Source organism: Podarcis vaucheri (assembly GCF_965113315.1).
Source record: "Podarcis vaucheri genome assembly, chromosome: 6".
NCBI classification, from domain to species: Eukaryota; Metazoa; Chordata; class Lepidosauria; order Squamata; family Lacertidae; genus Podarcis; species Podarcis vaucheri.
In genome coordinates this window covers 88,168,318-88,188,070 of record NC_138764.1, presented here as the reverse complement: position 1 = coordinate 88,188,070, position 19,753 = coordinate 88,168,318, and the positions used below count along the sequence as shown (strand labels likewise).

The 19,753-nt window shown below is 46.2% G+C and overlaps 1 long non-coding RNA gene across 1 annotated transcript in view; it reads left to right on the top strand.

Moving 5' to 3' along the window:
- Positions 1 to 2,735, top strand: part of LOC309534411 — a 191,276-nt gene extending 188,541 nt beyond the window's left edge. The window contains exon 4 of the long non-coding RNA XR_014220694.1: positions 2,682 to 2,735. This is a non-coding gene — a long non-coding RNA (uncharacterized lncRNA). The remainder of the gene's footprint in view (positions 1 to 2,681) is intronic.
- The last annotated feature ends 17,018 nt before the right edge of the window (positions 2,736 to 19,753 follow it).

The following is a 19,753-nucleotide window of genomic DNA, read 5'->3' as shown; positions in this document are numbered from 1 at the left end:
ATATCATTTCCCAGTCCAATAATGATCACAAAATTGCACCTGCCTCCATCCCTCCTCCTCAGTCTCTGGGATATTTTAATCCCAGAGAAGAAACTGATATTCCCCACCCCCCCACCCCACATTCCTCAACACCACAGTTCAAGTAAAACTGGAGCAACATGATTTCCCATGTTGCTCCTTTCTGGGGTGTTAGTTTTAAAGCACATTATTGAAAGAAAAAAAGGAATAAAAGACACACCAGCTCCAAGTGCAAAAAGACCTTAGAATCATAGAGTTGGAAGGGACCCCGAGGGGGTTTAACCCTCTTAAACATGAGCTGAATTGGTCCTAAGATTGGTTTAGACCAGGGGTCAGCAAACTTTTTCAGCAGGGGCCCAGTCCACTGTCCCTCAGATCTTGTGGAGGGCCGGACTATATTTTGAAAAAAATAATGAATGAATTCCTATGCCCCACAAATAACCCAGAGATGGATTTTAAATAAAAGCACACATTCTACTCATGTAAAAACACGCTGATTCCCATGCCGGATTTAGAAGGTAATTGGGCCAGATCTAGCCCTCGGGCCTTAATTTGCCTACACATGGTCTAGACCTGCAGCATCCGTGCCAGCCAGATGTCCAAGAGCAAGTCTTGAACTTGATAGCCCTTTCTTGCTGCTGCTGCCCCGTTCTTGATTCTATCCACCCTGCTGCAAATTTCCTACATTCATTTGCTACTTCCCTTGTCTGATTAAGGGCAGAGATATAAGGATATAGATGCATTCACGCCCCGAACCCTGTCGCATTTCACTAACTCATATTCCAGTGAAATCTAAATATGCCTCCTCCTTGTTAGTTGCAGGTCTTTAAAAAAATAATAATAATAAATTGCCAGGTGCAGAAATGCACGTACAGAATGAGATGATGAGATCAATAGACTACCGATCAAGGTTCTTTTCCCATTAATGAACTGCCTGCAAAGTGTTTACAGTAGCTATAATTTGTGCACCTTAGTGAGACAGATAGGGAACCTTGTTAATTGAAATTAATTATATGGCCAGCTTCACTCTTTGCAAGGTGAGTTGTTGAATGATCCCTGCTTCAGGCTTTCATTCACCCATTTAACAACTAGTGAAATCTACCCAAACATTTTCTAATCCAGTAATTCTTACGTTGTGTGCAGACCCTCCAAGTGTCCCTATTTTCCAGGGACAGTCCCAGATTTACAGAAGCCATTCTGGTTTCTGATCTGATCTTAGAATGTCCCGCTTTTCCTTAAAGGTAAAGGCTGACCATTAGGTCCAGTCATGACCAACTCTGGGGTTGCATGCTCATCTCGCTTTATTGGCCGAGGGAGCCGGCGTACAGCTTCCGGGTCATGTGGCCAGCATGACTAAGCTGCTTCTGGCGAACCAGAGAGGCGCACAGAAACGCCGTTTACCTTCCCGCTGGAGCGGTACCTATTTATCTACTTGCAGTTTGACGTGCTTTCAAACTGCTATGTTGGCAGAAGCAGGGACCGAGCAACGGGAGCTCACCCCGTCGCGGGAATTCAAACCGCTGACCTTCTGATCGGCAAGTACTAGGCTCTGTGGTTTAACCCACAGCGCCCCCCACGTCCCACTGCTTTTCCTTAGGACGCCCCTATTTTCATTGGAGGAATGTTGGCAGGTATGTTTGTGTGGTGCAGATCACTGTTCTTTGTGCATTACTATATTTTCTAACATTATGACAGCCATTTAGCACATCCCAACCAGCTCATGTCTGAATTCAAAAATCATCTGTCAGGGAGGGGGACATTTGTGGAGCAAACTGGTAGGCGGAGGTCAGTTTAAACACCTCCTCTTGTCTATTAAACTCCTCTTGCAAATGCTTTTCAACCTTGAGTTAGCATTGCAAGGGAAGCAGGAAATTGAGAACCCCATGGTTCCCCCATCATGTCTACCTTGTCTGGGATATCTCAATGATTGGAGTAAAGGAGAGGGGACAATGTTGTCACATATCATAATCAAATATTGCTAAATTTGGGCGTGACCCTTTATGATGGCTTCTATATTATGGAACACACTCTTGAAAGAAGCTTCTAGAAGGCAATGCACAACCTTCCTTTTCAAGGAAGCCAATCTGATGTAACCGGCAATTGTAAACATTTCCTTAATTGGAGAATTTGGACTTCTATCATTTAATATACACTACATTGGCTCCCAGTACCTTTCCAAGCACAATTCAAAGTGTTGGTGCTTACCTTTAAAGCCCCAAACGGCCTCGGCCCTGTATACCCAGTCGTTCAGCCCAGACACTGAGGTCCAACTCCGAGGGCCTTCTGCTGGTTCCCTCACTGAGAAAAGTGAAGCTACAGGGAACCAGGCAGAGGGCCTTCTGGGTGGTGGCGTCCATCCTATGGAATGCCCTCCCATCAGATGTCAAGGAGATGAGTAACTATATTACCTTCAGGAGACATCTGAAGGCAGTACTGTATAGGGAAGCTTTTTAAGGTTTAAGGTTTTACTATGTCTTTCTATATGCTGGAAGCCACTCAGAGTGGCTGGGGTGACCCAGTCAGATGGGCGGGCTACAAATAATAATTTTATTAGTATTAGCATTAGCATTAGTGTTATACTTTGTAAAAAGAAAAAAGAAACAACAAAGATTCTTGTGGCCCCTTAAAGGCTAAGAATTTTATTATGGCATAAACTTTTGGAGACTGTTGTTGTTTAGTCTTTTAGTCGTGTCCGACTCTTTGTGACCCCATGGACCAGAGCACGCCAGGCACTCCTGTCTTCCACTGCCTCCCACAGTTTGGTCAAACTGATGCTGGTAGCTTTGAGAACACTATCCAACCATCTCATCCTCTGTCGTCCCCTTCTCCTTGTGCCCTCCATCTTTCCCAATATCAGGGTCATTTCCAGGGAGTCTTCTCTTCTCATGAGGTGGCCAAAGTATTGGAGCCTCAGCTTCAGGATCCGTCCTTCCAGTGAGCACGGAGGCCACATAATCAGGTGCAAGAAGTGCTGTTCTGCAGTCTTCTTCAGTGGGGAGCCTGCTTTAAGTTTTAGAGGTGAATTGGACACCGTAGCTTAGGCCGAGAGACAGTGACTGGCCCAAGGTCACCAAGTGGACTTCATGGTAAATGGGTATGGCTTGCAACTTAGGGTGAATAGGTCTCTCTCTAGGCAAATAAAAAAAAAATGTAAGAACCTAACAAGAGCCCTGTTGGATCAGGCTGGATCCTTCTATTCTACCATCCTGGTTTGTTTTTTACCCACAGGGGCCAAGCAGAGGCAGCTGTGAAGCCTACAAACAGGTCAGAAGCCCTCATCTAATTTTGCTCCCCTGCAAGCGCTATATTCAATGGGTGCGACGCCTCTGAACCTGTTAATGCCACATGTTAAATAAATAAAACATGGAAACTGTTTGGCTGCTGGTTACAACACATTTGCTGGGTGTACTTTTGTCACACATTTTAAAAGCCACATGCTATTTTTAAGAATGCTCATCATGGGAATAAGCAGACGCAGCAGAAACGCAAACGGAGCCCCTCCAGCTCAGCGGAGAGAACTCTCTAACATGCATGACCATAGTCCCTTTGCAGGGCTGTTCAGTTCCCTTCCCGTGGTTAAGCCAGTGGTTGACCTGACTCTGCACCTTCGGCTATGCAAAGCACATCTTCTTAGCGGTCCCCAACTTGCAAATCCCTAGAATGGTGAATTTGTTCTCTCTTATTTAGGAGCAGGAAGTAGAATGTCTCCTGCAACAGGGCCGGATTTAGGTTTGATGAGGCTTAGCTACTGAAGGTAATGGGGCCCTTTATATGTCCAGCTGTCCTTTGTCAACAACAAATTGGAGTCTCCTTCTTTGGAGGTCTTTAAGCAGAGGCTTGACAACCATATGTCAGGAGTGCTCTGATGGTGTTTCCTGCTTGGCAGGGGGTTGGACTCGATGGCCCTTGTGGTCTCCTCCAACTCTATGATTCTATGATTCTATGATTCTATTAAATTGTCACTGTTTCTTGTATTGAATAAATGCTATATGGTAATTTATGGACCTAACAGGTATCTAAAGCCATTTGCACATAACAAAATATGTATTTTATCAAAGTAATTGTTGAACTGAAATACAGTTAAGAAGAAGTACAGTCATACCTCGGGTTACAGACGCTTCAGGTTGCGTTTTTTCAGGTTACGGATGCTCCAAAACCCAGAAGTACCGGAACGGGTTACTTCTGGGTTTCGGAGGTCGTGCATGCACAGAAGTGCTAAATCGCACTTTGCACATGTGCAGAAGCGCCGAATCGCAACCCGCGTGTGCGCAGTTTCGCTGCTGCGGGTTGAGAACGCTGCAGGTTGCGAACGTGCACCCCGCACAAATCACGTTCGCAACCCAAGCATCCACTGTATATTAATAGTGAAATAATTATTAAGCTCTTAACTGTAGAAGATCAAACCTATCCATTCTTAAGGGAATCAGCCCTGAGTGCTCACTGGAAGGACAGATCGTGAAGCTGAGACTCCAATACTTTGGCCACCTCATGAGAAGAGAAGACTCCCTGGAAAAGACCCTGATGTTGGGAAAGATGGAGGGCACAAGGAGAAGGGGACGACAGAGGACGAGATGGTTGGACAGTGCTCTTGACGCTACCAGCATATGTTTAACTAAACTGCTGGAGGCAGTGGAAGACAGAGGTGCCTGGCGTGCTCTGGTCCATGGGGTCACGAAGAGTCGGACACGACTAAATGACTAAACAACAACAACACAAGGTTTTATTTGTTTTTTATCTTATATTTTGGAAATGTACATCCAGTTCTTTTTTTCCTTTAAAAATTTGTGGAGCTTATAAATAAATCCAGCACTGGTCTTCTGCATAACATACTTCTAGACAGAGGTGCCAACTCCCTGGGGGCCCTGGGACCCGCAAAATTCCCCATGAAGACACCCACAAATTTCGGCGCCAGGGCCATGCACACTGCATGGCACCCATGGCCTCAGGCACCCACAGTTGCGGGGCCAAGCTCCAGATATAATTTATACTTATAGATATCATCCGAATGGCATCCGAATGGATACAGCATAGGTTTCCTTAAAATGTTCCAGACATTTGCTCCAGTGGCTATATGTCAACTGACGTTACAGCTGCTCCATCCAGAGGTGGATGTTTACAAACGGATTGTATAAGGTGGGGCCATGTATGTCATTTAAAATCCTAGTCTAGACAAAGTTGTAAAAGTCTGCACAATCCTGTCTGTGGGACGTTTCTCACATGGCCTGGTGGTTTTCACCTGCGTTTTCTCTGTGCATGTCTTTATCTCTGCACAGTTTTCAGTGCAATTGGGCCTGGCAACTCAATCCTAAACACCTTGGAGATCTTTTAAAGGAAAGGTTGGATGGACATCTGTTGGGTTTCCTAGTTTATATATTGGAGAGCCTCAATGTCATACAACAGCAAAGGGGAACCTCGCAATAGCCTATGAAACCTGAATCATGCAGACAGAGAGAGAACAAAAAATCAAAGGAAAGAATTCTGGGAGCTGCAGCGACAAAATGTTGCAGTGTGGTATGCTTCTGCTCGCTGTTGCAACCAGGGGGTCAGCCATGCCCCTCTCTATGACACACTATTTATTTTCCCTCTCTATGACACACTATTTATTTTCCCTCCCCCACAGTCTCTCCCCCCACACACACACACACAACAACAGCCAATCAGCTGAGCACACACAGTCTTCACTGAGATGTTTTTGGCTTCATTTGTTCATTTCATATCTCACCCTTCCTCCAGGGAGCTCGAGGCAGCATACATGTTTTCCCCCCCTCCTCATTTTATCCTCACAACAACCCTGTGAGGGAGGTTGGCTAAGAGGCTGATTGAAGGTCACCTAATGAACTTTGTGGCTGAGTGGAGATTCGAACCCTGGTTTCCCAGTTCTTCGTCCCCCACACTAACCACTATACCACACTGGCTCTCATTGCCTCTTTGTTTTTTGTTTAAATATTTCCCCCCTACTGTCCAAATGCCTAGGTTTCTCTGAAGCCTAGAGAGCAGCGCATTGAAGCTGAGGTCCAGCCTTCAAGGGTCCCTCCTCCGAGGTACCAGCCTTGAAGCTGTGGGATCCTTGCATGTATAGCTCCATTAGACCTCCCTTCTGAGGAAGGCTTGCGTGTGAGATGTGCTTTATAGGTCACATAAAGAGTGCAGTTAATATACAGGTGCGTTCCTGTAGAGACAAGCCCTGAGAATCTGCCAGGGAGTACAGGCTAAAATGCTGCTTCCAGCCCTGCTTATCACACAACGCCGATGACTCTCTGGGGCCAGCTAAGGTGAGAAGGCAGCTGACTGGAGGCGGACGCCTGAGCAGCTCCCCCTTAATTAGTGCTTGAAGCCACTGCCTCCAACTTGAGCAATGATCTTCTGCTGACAGTACGATGACACCGGTCAAAGGTCGCGTCTCGTGTGAGCTGAGTGACAGGGGCTCAGGCAGAAGAGGACCAGAGGGGCTTCTTCAGAGGCAGTTCCACCTCCTGCTTAGCGTGCCAGAGTCGTTTCCTTCCCATTCCTCTGTTTCAAGTAAAATTGGGGCTGTTTACCCTTCAAAAGGTGGGACACAGGTGGCGCTGTGGGTTAAACCACAGAGCCTAGGACTTGCCAATCAGAAGGTCAGCGGTTCGAATCCCCACGACGGGGTGAGCTCCCGTTGCTCTGTCCCTGCTCCTGCCAACCTAGCAGTTTGAAAGCACATCAAAGTGTAAGTAGATAAATAGGTACTGCTCCGGCGGAAAGGTAAACGGTGTTTCTGTGCGCTGCTCTGGTTCTCCAGAAGCGGCTTAGTCATGCTGGCCACATGACCTGGAAGCTGTACGCTGGCTCCCTCGGCCAATAAAGCGAGATGAGCGTCGCAACCCCAGAGTGGGCCACGACAGGACCTAATGGTCAGGGGTCCCTTTACCTTCACCCTTCGAAAGAACATCTCATTATTGGATCCTCTCCCTTTTAATGGATTAATGCTAGTAAATATAGATAAAAGGGATGCGGGTGGCGCTGTGGTCTAAACCACTAAGCCTAGGGCTTGCTGATCAGAAGGTCGGGGGTTCGAATCCCCGCAATGGGGTGAGCTCCCATTGCTCGGTCCCAGCTCCTGCCAACCTAGCAGTTCAAAAGCACACCAGTGCAAGTAGATAAATAGGTACTGCTCTGGCGGGAAGGTAAATGGCATTTCCGTGCACTGCTCTGGTTTCACCACATGACCCGGACAAACATCGGCTCCCTCGGCCAGTAGAGCGAGATGAGCGCCGCAACCCCAGAGTCGTTCACGACTGGACTTAACTGTCAGGGTCCTTTACCTTTACCTTTTTAAAAATGTAGATAAAATAATTTAATAATAATAATTTTATTATTTATACCCCACTCATCTGGCTGGCTTGCCCCAGCCTTTCTGGACAGCTTCCAACACGTAAAAACATAATAAAACCAAATACTCATATATCATCAAAACCCCAGTATGGCATTACCACCAGCCAAGTTTTTTCTCTCCCTCACTTTTTATGATTTAACAGGTTTGGAGTTATTTTGCCTCTTTTATTTATTTATTACATTTAAATTCCACCTTTTCCTCCAAGGAGCTCAAGGTGGGGAATGTGGTTCTCCCCTCCTCATTTTATCCACACAACGGCCCTGTGAGGTAAGCTAGGCTGAGGGACAGTGATCTAATGAGCATCATGGCTGAGTATGCTTTCAAACGCTGAACTCCCAGGTCCTAGTCCAGCACTCTAACCATTGCACCACACTACCTCTATATAAAACAAATCAAAAATTTACAAACAAATCTAGTCTGATGAAGGAAACTGGAAAGGTTGTGTGCTATTTTTTGAATTTTCAGTGGGCCTAATAAAGGTATTGCCCTAATATGGATATTGGGATTTTTGTGTTGGCAGCAATTTACAATTAAAAATAAAACTCTTCATTAAAAAATCATCAGAATATTAGTTTGAATTTTTCAAAACTATTCTTTGCAGTTTTGTGTCATGCACACATTGCTGGAAATGTGCAAGCATTTCCCCCCAACTGAATGCATTATGTATACTATTTTCACTACCATATTAATTCTCATGCACACTTTCCTGCAATATATGGTTTCCTCCTGTAAATACTGTTTGGCTGGAGAACTGCATTGCAAACTTCGGATAAGTGTGAATTTCAATGCATGGCTGTGATTCAGTTGTTGATTGTTGCGGAACCTATTACACTTTTTTATGGGTTCATCTTTAAATGCAAACTGAATTGAATTTATCCTGCATCCCTGATTGGTCTCTGGCATTGCCGCTCTGGGATAATTATCTTTCTCCGTTTTACCTGGAGATGCCGGGAACCATTTGTGTGCAAAGCATAGGCTATAGTCCTTGCCTCCTTGGCAAGATGGACCAACAGTCTAAACCTGTGTTAGGAAGCATCATGTGATGATGCAATCATTTGCTAAACAAAACTCACAAAACTACGAAAAGGAGGAAGGAAATCCCTTAAGAGATAAAATATCACGCACATCCACACTCGCCTTGCGTGTATCACTTAACACGCAATCACTGAAACAACAAACAAGAAAGTGTCTGGGTCTGCCAAGAAGATGTCACCCGCTCATTGAAAGAAGCAAATCTTGTGCGGATGGAAGGAAGCATTTGAAATATATCATCTGGAAAATGAGAGGCTGATTCAAACAGCTCTATATCAATAAAGGATCAGGGCAGAGAAGGAGCTGAAAGCAGCGTGGCTGGCCTGACGCGTGTGAGGCTCTGGGAGCCATGTAGGTCAGGGCATGTTTGCATGGGAGGTTTGTGTGCTAACTCTGTGCATAGGCGCACAGATGGGAATGTGGGCTGTTAGGATGCTGCTGAAATCTGCAACTGGAGATGCAGAATTTCTGCACTGAGGACAAATCTGCCTCTTCAGACTTGGAGTTCTAGGCCAGGTGTTGTTGTTATTGTTGTTGTTGTTTTGCAGAAAAATTAGCCCATTCAGGTAAACAATTGCCCACGGATCATGTTTGGGATCTGAGCTTTTTAACCTTTTCAAAATTATCTAGTGTTTGGGATGAGCAGTGAGTTAGTCATTTGTTGATGATACCAAATAGTTCAAGGTAGGTAGTTCAAAGAAGTAGACTAGATAGACCTGGTGTAGAGTTGGCCTGACCCAAGCAGGGCTTTTTGCATATTTTTATTTTTGAGTGTTTTTATTTTTGCATATTTTTATGAGCAGCTGCCCCGGAGCGCCGCTGGGCAGTTGGCTGGGTGGCCGGGTGCTCTCGGTCCCAGCTCCATTTGGGTTGCGGGGGGGCAGCGGTTCCCCCAGTTGACGTGGCGGGCATCCCCAGTACCCCCTTGGCAGTGGCAGCAACAGGCTTCAGGAGCTGCTCGCTGCCGTGGCATCCACCATTTTGCCATGCCAGAAGTCCCCATATGATGTGTCTTGTGCCGTTGAAGCAATCACGCAACATTCATTCACTACTAATAAATCTACAACACTTAAAATATAAATCCAGGAACATTGAATGAAATCCAGGGACATTCCGGGGACGCATTTTGTCTAGGGACAGATTTGTAAATCCGGGGACTGTCCCCGGGAAATGGGGACGTCTGATAACCATACTTTATGAGGCTTTAGCTTTATTTATTTATCTCACCACCCATCTATCCTACAAGGAGTTTGAGGTGGTACGGTATATAGTGTTCTCCCTCTACCCATTTTATCCTCACAACAACTCCATGAAGTTTTTAAGCTGAGAGATTAGTGACTGGCCTAAGGTCACCCAGTGAGCTTCATGGCTGAGTCCAGTCTCCCAGGTCTTAGTCCAGCACACTAACCACTTTACTACACTGGCTCAGAGTTGCATTAGATTGCATATGGTCCTCAAGGAGTTTTCCCAATTTCAGTCCATTTCCCTACTCCATGGTAGTGAATGGAGATTTCTGGTCCCTTCATTTGCACCGAATAGAGTAATGAGCTCAGCCTGCCCTCTTCATCACATCCCCATTGCCTGGCCCTGCCGCCCTCCATGTATTGAAGGAGATCTATAACAAAGACTCTGCTGAACTCTGGATGAGGTCCTGGTGTGACTTAGGACTCTGCGTGATCAGGGTTCTAAATTATGCAAGGAACTTCCACCAGAACGGGAGGCTCTCGGCTGCAAACTTTTGCCCTCTTAAGGCAGAGGAAGTTGGTGGAGCCAGGCAAGAAAATGATGATGAAGCAGGTATGTCCAGTGTGCATCAGTTCCCACCCCACTTTCTTGTGAATCCTTTAGTGTTTTGGGGCACTAAAGATTAGGTGGGGAGACCCATCAGGGAATAGTAGTAGCGTATGAGGAAGAGCAGTCCAATGGATGTCACATTGATAAAAGGCACGTCACTTGTGGAAATACTGTGGTAGTTCAATATTTGCTAGAATGTCATTTCAAAGGTTTCATTACAGAAGGATATAATTTTGTCTTTTTTGCATGTTCTGTAAATAGCTCTGTAGGGTGCATGCAGCAGCACAAATTATGGGATAAGGAAAAAGTGACCGGCCTAAGGCAACTGTGCAAATCCTTAAATGCAGTGGGATTAGAGCTCAGATCCAATTATGTAACCTTTAACTACACTAAGATTACATTACCACCAGCTGTAGAATCCTGTTCGTCAGGGCCTCCAAGCAGTTGTGGGGACTTCAGCTCCCATCTGCTCCAGCTGATGGTCACGGATGATGGTGGGAGTTCCACATCAACAACATCCGAAGACCCACTGGTTCCTTGCCCTACACCAGTGTTTCCCAAACTTGGGTCTCCAGCTGTTTTTGGACTACAAGTCCCATCATCACCGACCACTGGTTCTGCTAGTTAGGGATGATGGGGGTTGTAGTCAGCAACAGCTGGAGACCTGAGTTTAGGAAATCTTGCTCTATACCTTTCCTGCTTTCTACACTGTACAATGACTTTACTTTGGATCAAATCTATCTATTTATCTATCATCTATCTGTCAATCATCTGTCTGTCTGTCTATCATCTATATCTATCTATCTATCATCTATCTATCTATCTATCTATCATCTATTATCTCTGTCTATCTCAGGGAACCTTTGGCTCCCCAGATATTCCTGGACTGCAGTTCCCATCAGCCTCAGCACGGATGGCCAATGGCCAGAGGTTATGGGAGCTGTAGTTCAGTAACATCTGGAAGGTCCAGGGGTTACCCACACCTGATCTATCACCTGGCATTCTTCAAAACCTAAAAGCGCTGTGCAAAAAACTGTCCTCCAGTTGCCCAAAGGTTTTCCTCCTGTGTGAAAAAGGGTTCCGTTTATCTACCTTATTCTAAAGGAACTTAAGAATTTCTTTAGAATACCTGTCATATTTTGGTGGGTTTGAGCGTATGCAATGTTATTTCCAGGAAACGTTTCTACAGCACTCAGCAGCCTCCCTAGCTGCCCATGCTTTGTGATCTGAAAAATGACCTCATTGGAGGGGTTACCTCATGGTGTCTCCCCTGGGCTTTGATTGAACTACAGGCACCCAGGAAGGCTACAGTGTGTAGGCCACAGGTAGGACAATTTGTAGAATGCAATAAAGGACATTTGCAGACACTCCTCAGACACCTCAAAAGCAAGGTGAGCACATCAAAAGCCCTGCGCCCCACCTATGAGAACACCACTGAAATTATCTCTCTCCTTGGGTAATTTTCAAACAGTTTCTGCTGTCATTAACTGATGAGAAAATGTTCTTTTAAAAAGTGTGGTGGGGGAGAAAGTTAGTACACTGCATCTTACAGGACCTAATAGATAATAAAAATCAACCTCTACATACAAAATTCCATTAGTAAATTTTTAAATGTTTCAGTGCATTTCTCTAAAAAGCAGGTGGGCAGATCTCTCCAGCTACCCCCACCCCGCACTGGAGTGAAAAGAAGAAGAAGAAGAAGAAGAGTTTGGATTTGATATCCCGCCTTTCACTCCCCTTCGGGAGTCTCAAAGCGGCTAACATTCTCCTTTCCCTTCCTCCCCCACAACAAACACTCTGTGAGGTGAGTGGGGCTGAGAGACTTCAAAGAAGTGTGACTGGCCCAAGGTCACCCAGCAGCTGCATGTGGAGGAGTGGAGACGCGAACCCGGTTCCCCAGATTACGAGACTACCGCTCTTAACCACTACACCACACTGGCTGGAAGTGCTTAGAAGCTTAGAACTGTAGGGTTGGAAGGGAGCAAGAGGGTCATCTAGTCCCTCCCCCTGCAATGCAGGAATCTATTGCCCAAGACGGGGCTCAAAGCCATAGCCCTGAGATTCAGAGTCCCATGCTATCCCTTGGGTGCTGATGGTGCGTTTGTGTGACCCTGCATGTCTAGTGTGAGTGTGTACTAGGCTGGTACATGAACTGCTTTAAAATTGGAGTCAGGAGGGAATTTAGCTGAACCGGCGAAGTGTCAGGGGAAAGTTGGGTGTATGGCAATGCGATGGAAAAAGCAGTGGAAACAGTTCCAAAAGCTTTAAAAAAATTACTATGTTTGGGGGAGGTTTCCCCAAAACTGCTCAACAATTTGGGTGGTTCCCTTAAAAAAAGCTCAATAATTTTGGGGTCCTCCTAAAAAAAAAAAAAAAGGTGCCAGGATTTTTACTTTTTGAACTATGGCAACCCTAGTATGTACAAGTTTGTGAGAGAGGTAGAAAGCACTTTGTGTCTGGGGCATGTGTGTTTGTGACAATAGGAGTGACTTTTTATTTTGAGGGTGGGGGCTGTTCTAACCCACCCACTTTCCGCCCACCCACCATTAGAACACAGCCTCTGGAAATTTCAGACCTTCCTTCCCTACCCCAATTTTCATAACTTTTTAACAACCAGCAGACCTCATTTGGCAAGGTGTCCTGCAGCACTGGGCCACTACAGAAAAGGCCCTGTTCTGTCCTCAGACCATCTCATTTCCTGAGCAGAAGGCTAGTCTTCTCCAGTTATCATAATTAACATTCCAGGATATTTAGCGCTATGCATTAAAACAATATACAAAAAATGTTCCCTCGCCAGAGAACAGGTTACATATGGCCACATAATCTCTCTCCCCACATGCAGATGTAGGGTGTATGAAATGGTGGTATTTCCTAAGAGGCAGAAGCCTGTGGTGGAAAGAAGGCATAGTGTGATAGCAATCAAATAAAGTTTTCCAAGAAGTGCCACAGGCACCATAACTCGTGTGTTTCATAATAACCCGATCTGGCCACTGCCACTGCCTGGAATTGATCATGCAAATATCCAAGAGCCAGTGTGGTGTAGTGGTTAAGAGCAGTGGACTCGTAATCTGGTGAACCGGGTTCGATTCCCTGATCCTCCACATGCAGCTGCTGGGTGACCTTGGGCCAGTCACACTTCTCTGAAGTCTCTCAGCCCCACTCACCTCACAGAGTGTTTGTTGTGGGGGAGGAAGGGAAAAGAGAATATTAGCCGCTTTGAGACTCCTTTGGGTTGTGATAAAGCGGGATATCAAATCCAAACTCTTCTTCTGCTTCTGCTTCTTCGTCTTGTAATTCAGAGATGGGGAACCTGGAACACATGGTCTGCAGGTGGTTCTCAGGTTCATTTCATACAGGTGGCAAGGAGACCAAGGGATAAAGGACAGAAGAGAAGAGAGGGGAGGGAAGAAGAGGGGAGGGAAGAAGACACCCCTGCCACCAGCCTCTGCCCACTGCCAGCATGCGGCCCCCAACAGATTACCTTTAAAGGAATGTGGCCCTCAACAGAAAAAGAAGCTTCCCTGTCCCTGTGTAGTTCCTTGATAGGCTGCTAATGAGATGTATTATCACTGTATTTGTGACACCTTGTGGCAACCCCAGCCATACCATTTTCTTGCTGTGCCAATGCCTGCACTACTTCTCAGGAGTTTAGATGGAAGACCAGTCTGTGGGACCACAGACTAGATGAGGAGCAGAAAGGCTATGGCTTCAGCAACCTGATGCCCTCCCAATGTTTTGGAAAGGGGCTGATGGGAATTGTAGTCCAAAACATCTGGTTTTTCAAAGGCTGCTCTACAACATGTGGACCTCCTCTCTCTCTTTTATTCTTAGTTCCTCTGCTTCTGGATCATGGAAATATCCAACAGCTCACCATCTGTGTAAGGCCCTTCCATGTGGGCAAGCATTCATGGTGAACCACAATATCAAATAGTACATCTGACGCCTTGAAACTTCATCTCATTGAACTTTATTTCCTTTCCTTCACCTCATTTCCCTCCATAGGAGAAATGCAATCTTTCTTTAAACAAAGCAAACAAACAAAAAAGCCCCTTTGATTTTGTTTGCAGCCAGGAACAATTTTTTTCCCCTCTTGCAGTTCCCTGGTAATGAAGCAATAACATAAAATTAATATTTAAAGTAGTTCCTTGCCTAGGACTGGGTTGTAATTGCTGTCAATATTTAATTGAGGCTCAGATCTCGTGCATGTGTAATTTTCTGGTTTCAGGTCTAGTGTAAGTTGGTTGTGGAATAGCAAAAATTGAACTTAATAACAGGGCTTTGATGCCGTCTCCCTCGTTTGTGTAACGTAATTAGATAATAGCTTGTTCGTCTCTTTCCTGACTAAGAAAGAAGGCAATTTCTGCAGCTCAGCATGAAAGTAATGAGTTATACAGATGCTGAAAATATGGAGTTGCTTTATACTGAGACAGACTTTGTATATCGAAAGTGTGGGACTCCAAGTTGGGAATGTCAGAGGATTCTGAAGGAAACAGAAAAGGTAGCAGAAACTGCTGGTGTTTACTCATTTGACCCATATCTGAAACAGAAATCAGTCCAGCAAACGTTTGCTGCTGTTTTATTCCATCCACAAACAATATGTAACTGATGGCTCTCCCACCCCAATTTGGACTGCACTTCCTTTGCACTGAAATGAATAGTGTGGAATAATGCAATTAATTACATAACTATGTAAAATTCTGCCTCCATGATCAGCAAGACGAATAGTGCCATTTTTGTCAGAAGGAGCCAAACTGCAGTGGAATGGAAACAGTGCTGCATGGGATGAATAAGAGTCAAAACAGAAACTGATGCCTTCTTACATCCCTGACTCCAGCTTGGAACAGAATACTCCTGGGTCTTAGACCTTAAACAACTGTTACCTGAGATATTTTCTATCTGCGATGCCAAGGACTGATCCTGAGATGTTGTGCATGCCCGGTAAGTGCTTGACCACTGAGCTTTGGCCCCACTTCTGATAATGCTTGAGCTTGGCAGCTGATGGTGAAGTACAAGGCAGGGCAGCGAACCATATTCAGTTCAAATGGGAACAAGAGGCAGAGCTAACAGTTGGCAGAGCACTGAAAGGCTGCAATCCTGTGTGTACAGTTCTGGTTGCCTCACCACAAAAATTGTAGAGGTGCAAGAGGTTCAGAAAAGGGCAGCCAAAATGATCGAGGCAGTTGAGCAACTCCCCGATGAGGAAAGGTGGCAGCGTTTTGGGTTTTGTTCTCTTTCGTAACACTAGAACTTAACACTAGAATGTTGGAAGATTCAGAAGAGATAAAATAAAGCACTACTCCACACATCTGGTACTTAAACTGTGGAACTCACTCCCACAAGAAAAGTGGTGACCACCAGCTTTGGAAGACGATTAGACAAGTTTATGGTGGCAAAGGCTATCAATGGCAACTAGCCATGTTGGCTATGCTCGGCCTCCATTTCCACAGGCAGAAATGCTTCTAAATACTAGTTGTCGAAAACCACAGGAGGAGAGAGAGCGCTCTTGTGGCCAGGCCTTGCTTTGCAGGTTTCCCCACGTGCCTCTGGTTGGCCACTGCAAGAAAAGTGAGGACTTTGATAGGCTGGATCAATTTGGTTAGGGGCATGATGCATCCAAATTCTGTATTTGAGAAGGAACGGTGGGATAAAGACAAGATATGTCATGGTCCGGTTCACAGGCGATCAAAGTCCCAGCTGGGGACGTCGGGACCGGGGGCAAGATGGCGGGGTGGAAGCAGAAAGGGGAGCCCAGAAGCCAGGAGTCAGGAAGCCAAGGGTCCGAGGGTCAGGAAGCAAGGAGTCAGGAAGTCAGGGGTCAGAATATCAAGAAGCAAGGAGTTAGGAAGTCAGGGGTCAGAATATCAAGAAGCAAGGAGTCAAGGAGCCACATGCAGGAAGAAAAAGAATGTGTTGCTGTGGCAAAGAGCCGAAGGGAAATGCTGACCTTATATCCCTTCCCAGCTCTTGCCACCAGGTGCTGTGAGTTTCCAATAGGCCTCACCTGTGGGGCCGCGCCTTGCCTCTTCAGAACAAACTTAGGAAGGCCCCAGTCCTGCAAAGTTCTGCTGGTCACAGGGACTTGCCGATCAGAAGGTCGGCAGTTCGAATCCCCGCAATGGGGTGAGCTCCCATTGCTCGGTCCCTGCTCCTGCCAACCTAGCAGTTCAAAAGCACATCAAAGTACAAGTAGATAAATAGGTACCGCTCTAGCGGAAAGGTGAACGGCGTTTCCGTGCGCTGCTCTGGTTCACCAGAAGCGGCTTAGTCATGCTGGCCACATGACCCGGAAGCTGTACGCTGGCTCCCTCGGCCAATAAAGTGAGATGAGCGCCGCAACCCCAGAGTTGGCCACGACTGGACCTAATGGTCAGGGGTCCCTTTACCTTTACCTTTAAGGGCTCACATGACTGATAGCACTGCCTTGCATTTTCCTCCACATACAAAGCTAGATGCCAGGGAGAAGCCAAGCTAGACACTCCTTCTTTGAGCATATCTTTTTTGTTGTCTTATAGGAGCACTGAATGATGTGAGCCTGCACTCCAAAGTGGTACAGTCCAAACACAGTATCTACTACCACTGTGTCAAATAAGTGGCAGAGGAGGAGCTCCGTGGGCCCGGTTCAACGGGGGCAGCTTGAACTGTGAGACCCAGACTTAGCACGCAGGCAGAGGCGGGCTTGGCTGAGAAGGTGAGACACTGCTTGTCCTGAGGGAAGGGATTGCCATTGGACTCGTCACTGTGCCCTGTCAGGTGAATCATGGCCCTTTGCTGTGGGTGACAATTGTGAAAGAAACCGGAGGTGGGAGGGAACACACGGGGGAGAGGAGAGGACATTGCAAAGAGGAGGAGGAGAAGAAGAGCTTCCCTTAAGCTGAAGCCAGTCATGGCTGGAAGGAAGTGCAGAGATGTGACAAGACTTGAGGTCATGAACTTCCTCATGACTTGGCTGAGTGCTGGTGGAGCCTCTGATGGAGAGCTTCTTGACAGGGCCCCATCCACGTCCACAATGCTGATCCTAAGTTGGAATTAGAGCAGGACCAAATACACACACACACACACACACATGCGTTTTTGCATGGGGTCATTCATGTCCTGCAAAAGAGAAAGGCATTTTCAGTGATTTTTCAGGGATGCGTGTCAGAAATCCAGAGGGAGCTGCGCCAAGAATTCCCCCAAAGGCCACATGGTATTATTCCCATTGCCAGGGCCAGCCCAAGACACTTGGCTGCCTGAGGCAAAGGACAAAAATGGTGACTCTCTCCCCATCTGGGTCCCTTGTACAAAAAAAACTTGACCTGACTGGAAGTTGAAACTTACGTCAACACTGGCAACAATAGAATAGAATCATAGAATCATAGAATCATAGAGTTGGAATAGACCACAAGGGCCATCGAGTCCAACCCCCTGCCAAGCAGGAAACACCATCAGAGCACTCCTGACATATGGTTGTCAAGCCTCTGCTTAAAGACCTCCAAAGTAGGAGAGTCCACCACACTCCTTGGCAGCAAATTCCACTGTCGAACAGCTCTTACAATACCTGAGTGCAGCAGGCTAGCTTAGAAGGTGCTGCATGGCATATATAGTTTTGTCCATTCCCCTATCCCTCAGCAGCTGCTGCCTGAGGCAGCTGCTTCACTCTGCCTGATGGTAGGGCCGGGCCGGTCCATTGGGCTATTCTGCAGCAAATGGGAACACTCCCAGGTTGCTTTGACTGCAACTCCACCAGCAGTTGAGGTGCCAGCAAAAAGTTTCGCACTCTTTATAAAAGTGGGAGAGGGGAAGGAGGAAAAACCCTCTGCTGCCTCCACCTCTTATATTATGGTAACCTCCCCTGATGAAAATTAATATATTTTTGACAATCCGTATTCTTTTATTATGGTATTTGTGTAATTTCTGTCCCACCACACACCTAAAATGAATGCACTGGAGTTGCCTCTCCCAAGGCCAATCACTTCAGATACAACAATATTCATAGGGGTCCTGAGGAATCACAATGTGATCTGAAAACGCAGCCCAGAATCCTTTGCGGTGCAGCAGAGGATTCTGGGACACCACTGTTGGATTGTGGCTGGCAGAGTACAAGTATTGCTCCTGGCCTCTACAGTGGTTTTCCAAGCAATCCTGAGATTCTGAGACTTTAGGAAGCTAGCTCAGTATTGTCTGTGCAAACTGGACCTCGGTCTGCACAGCTTTATACTGGAGCCTTTCCCAGTCCTACATAGAGATACCAGTAGCTGAACCTTTTGCGTGCAAAAAATGTGCTCTGCCACTGAGCTATGTATGTCCCTCCCCGATTATCTTTGGGGGTGGCTTGCAATTCTCCAGGCAGTGCTGAAATTGCAAGATGTCTTTTGCAAAGTGCAGCAAATATTTTTTTTTTAAAAAAAGATTATTATTGCTATTATCGCACTTGTGTAATAATTACATATAATAGCAGGAAGTGGCTGGGCAAGCAATTCAGAAAGGTGAGTTTTCACCAGACCCCTCCTCCCTCCATGTGGTTCAACAGTACCTTGGGCCAGCTACACTGGACGGCTGTTGCTGAGAACTGTGTTAAATGTCACGCAAAAAACCCCAAATCAGGGTGGGGAATGCAGAAATCCCTGGGATGCAGCAAGCTTGCAATGACTTCACCTGGGTGCCATAAGTGAGTGACTGAAGACAGCAATCCTAGAGTAAGAAGCTGGTGTGGAGAGCATACCTCTACTGTGGACCATGCTTTTTCTAATACGTGAAAGGCATTCAGATGTCTGAAATCATATGCTTGAACATTATGGACTCTGTGACTGCCTCAGGTTCTCTGGTGCCTGCCTACAATGTGCTTTCAGGTGTGCAAATATTCTCCAGAACTTACAGAAAGGATATAGACAGCCAATACCAGAAACTCAAGAATCCATCTTGGGCTGCAATGCCTAAAGCAACTGTGGTGCAAACCTTTGGCTAAACTGTTGGGATGCTGCCGGGAGTTGGGGGCAATTGGCAGGCCCCCAGCTGGCTCCAGCCACCGGCGATACTCTGGTTCTCAGAACAGCATCAAAACTGCGACTCAAGCCTCAGATACCTTTAGAGACTCTGAGCACGCAAACCAGCAGAGATAAGAACTCTTTGTAGCAGAAGAGGCAGACAGCGAAATGTGTAAGCATAATGTACAGCAGATACAGAAGGAATGGTCTGTAAACTACGGAAATCCCTATGTGGTCTCAAGCAGAGTGGCGCAGTGGAAGCGTCCTGGGCCCATAACCCTGTTAAGGTGGAATGGAACTATATCCTAACATCACCTACAAACCCTGCCCCTCCTCGTAGGGCAATAATTCACCTCCTTTCCGGTCACTGGGGTGGGGGTCAGAGGTTCATTCTTTCTTCATGTTTCTCTTGACATACTGCTCCTCCCATTAAGGCCCCATCTGCAGTATACATTTAAAACACTATCATACCTGCCCCCTGCAAAAATCCAAGGGAGTGTAGTTTGTTAGAGATGCACTGCTGAGAGTTGTTAGGAGACTCTTATTTCCCTCATAGAGCTACAAGTTTCAGAGTGCTTAACAA